This window comes from Schistocerca piceifrons, chromosome 1 (assembly GCF_021461385.2).
Source record: "Schistocerca piceifrons isolate TAMUIC-IGC-003096 chromosome 1, iqSchPice1.1, whole genome shotgun sequence".
Classification (NCBI taxonomy): Eukaryota; Metazoa; Arthropoda; class Insecta; order Orthoptera; family Acrididae; genus Schistocerca; species Schistocerca piceifrons.
Genome location: NC_060138.1, coordinates 1,133,076,883 through 1,133,080,562, shown reverse-complemented (window position 1 = coordinate 1,133,080,562; position 3,680 = coordinate 1,133,076,883).

Here is a 3,680-nt window from a genome sequence, read left to right as displayed (position 1 = left end):
GTAACAGCACCACTTCAGGAAGTTTATGTGGAAGTTTGGTTTAAAAGCTTTGAGGATCTCCTCAGAAACAGTCTTTATTTGTAAATCATTGTGTATTCCTAAGGAACCATGAAGCATTTAGTATGGTTCGCAACGTCTTGTTGAACAACCTGAAGTTTGTGGAGATGCGTAGACACAATATCTCCCCATTTGGGGCAGGCATACAACATGACTGCTTCTATTATCGATTTGTAAAGCAGGAGACTGTTTTTCCAGTTTAGAGAAGACCCTTATTAAGGGATACAAGGTAGCTAATACACTATGTGCTTTGTTTGCGATGTTGGTTATATGTTTCTAAAAGATGAAACGTTTATCCAGGTGAACTTCAAGATGTCTGGCGGAATCAGTCCAAGGAGTACCTTCATTGAATAACAGGAGCGGGCTACGTAAATCCTGTCATTTCCTTGTATAAAAAGTAGCTTGACATTTACTCACATTTATCTTAACCCACCATGCCGTAAACCATTTTTCAAGCAGTGTTAGTGTTTGCTGGAGTTTATCATGTATGTTCGGTTTGTCGTTGTCGGTGTAATACACTGAAGAGCCAAAGAAGCCAAAGAAGCCATATGAGTTGTTTAAGTCGTACCTACAGAACAGGAAGCAAAAAGTTTCCTTATGTGGGGCAAGTGATTTAAATAAGTTTGCCACTTCATCTAACTGGGGTGAAATTACATTAGGTGTTCCACAGGGTTATCGTGGGCCCCCTTCTGTTCTTGATATATGTGGACGCCCTCCCTTCCTATCTGAAACAGGAAGCTGAACTGACACTGTTTGCTGATGATACAAGCATCATTATTAGTCCGGTAAAAGAAACTTCAATTGAAAACGATACAAATAAGGTCTTCGGAAAAGTCATTAATTGGTTTTCTGCTAATGAGCTTGCTCTAAACTTGCTCTAAACACAGTAAATCCAATTTTCTGCTGCAAAAAGTACAGCTCCTACAATGAATATAACACATCAACAGAAGTCAGTAGAGAGGGCAGAGCATACGGGAGTACACATAGATGAGAATCTTAATTGGAAAATTCATGTTTTGGATCTTCTAAAGCGACTAGGTTCAGCAACTTTTGCAATCAGAATACTTGCCAATTTTGAGGATATAGAAACTAGTAAGCTAACATACTTTGCATACTTTCACTCTCCGATGTCATACGGAATAATATTTTGGGGTAACTTAACATTTAGACAAAAAGTATTCACTGCTCAAAAGAAAGTGGTTAGAATAATGTGTGGGGTTCATAGTCGCACTTCTTGTAGGCATCTTTTTAAAAGACTGGGAATTCTTACAACAGCCTCAGAGTACATTTACTCACTAATGAAATTTGTTCTCAACAACATGGACCAGTTTAAAAACAACAGTGGCATTCATGATTATAATACCAGAAAAAAGATAGACTTACACTATCCTTTACTCAATCTATCTTTGGCACGGAAAGGGGTAAAATATGCTGCTATAAAAATTTTCGACAAATTACCAGATGAAATAAAATGTCTTACAGACAGCAGTAATAGCTTCAAAAATAAATTGAAACCACATCTCCCTGATAACTCTTTCTATACCATAGATGAATTCTTGAATAGGAATAAATAAATCTATAAATGCAGTACATGCATTTTGTACCATTTACGGTAATGGGGTAAATAATAGAAATATTAATCCTTAACTCTATATTGTAATATATACATGCTAAAAAATCTTGTTTCATATGTGCATTTCTTGTGCACTTCACATGTTCCACATCATAATGGCTACCGTACCTCGCGATTGATCAATGGAACACGCAACCAACTAACTAACTAACTAACTAACTAAGAAACTGATATAGGCAAGCGTATTCAAATACAGGTTCAAAAATGGCTCTGAGGACTATGGGACCTAACATCTATGGTCATCAGTCCCCTAGAACTTAGAACTACTTCAACTTAACTAACCTAAGGACATCACACAACACCCAGTCATCACGAGGCAGAGAAATCAAATACAGGGACATGTAAACAGGCAGAATATGGCGGTGTGGTTGGCAACGCTTATATAAGACATCAAGTGTCTGGGGCAGTTGTTAGATCGGTTACTGCTGTTATAATGACAGTTTGTAAAAATTTAAGTGAGATTGAACATGCTGTTATTGTCGGCGCTCGAGAAATGGAACACAGCATCTCAGAGGTAGTCATGAAGTGGGAAATTTCCCGTACGCCCGTTCCACCAGTGTACCGTGAATATCGAGAATCCGGTAAAACATCAAATCTCTGACATCCCCGCGGCCGGAAAAAGACCCTGAAAGAACGGGAACAACGACAACTGAAGAGAATCGTTCAAGCCTGATAGAAGTGCAACTCTTCCAAGAATTGCTGCAGATTTCAATGTTGGGCCATCAACAAGTGTCAGCGTGCGAACCATTCAACGAAACATAGTCGATACGGGTTTTCGGAGCAGAAGGCCCACTCGTGTACCCTTGACTACTGCACGACAAAACTTTACGCCTCGCCTGGACCCGTCAACATCGACATTGGACCTTTGATGACTGGAAACACGTTGCCTGGTCGGACGAGTCTCGTATCAAATTGTATCGAGCTCATGAATCCGTGGACCCTGCTTGTCAGCAGGGGACTGTTCAAGGTGGTGGAGGCTCTGTAATGGTGTGGGGCGTGTGCAGTTGGAGAGATGCGGGACCCCTGATACGTCTAGATACCACTCTGACAGGTGACGCCTACGTAAGCATCCTGTCTGATGACCTGCGTCCGTTTATGCGCATTGTCCATTCCGACGGACTTGGGCAATTCCTGCAGGACACTGCGAGAACCCACACATCCAGAATTGCTACAGAGTGGCTCCAGCAACACTCTTCTGAGTTTAAACGCTTCCTCTGGCCACCAAACTCCACATACATGATCCTTAACGAGCATGTCTGGGATGCCTTGCAACATGCTGTTCCGAAGAGATCTCCACCCCCTCGTACTCTTACGCATTTATGGACAGCCCTTTGGGATTCATGATGTCAGTTCCCTCCAGCGCTACTTCAGACATTAGTCGAGTCCAGGCGACGTCGTGTTGCGGCACTTCTGGGTGATTGCGGGGGCCCTACACGACATTAGGCAGGTGTACCAGTTTCTTTGGCTCTTCAGTGTATATCGCCATATCATCAGCGAAGGAACCTATGTTAGTTAGTCGCAAGTGTGACATGTCAGATAAATATATTTTAAACAGTGTCGGTCGCAAAAACGAACCTTGGGGAACGCCGGCGCCTACCCGTTCGTCTTACTGTATTCCTTTGCTCTTTCTTGTCAAACGTTGCCTAATGCTCCCTCAAACTCTTATAAGAATGTGGTTCGTTCAGCGTATCCAGGTCCCATCTCCTCAACTTCCTACCAGTTTGCAGTTTCCTCTGTTTTAATCTACAGTTCATAAGCGATAAATTGTGGTGAGAGTCCACATCTTTCCCTGATTCTTAAACCAAGTGTCAGCGATGATTAAATTATGCTGTGAGCAGAACTCTACCAACCGGCTTCTAATTTGATTCCTTTACCCCAGTCCATATTCATCTATTATTTTTCCATCTCTTTCTTTTCCTACTAGCGAATTCCAGTCCCCCACCACTATCAAACTGTCATTTTCCGTGACTATCAATGTTCCACGAAGAGG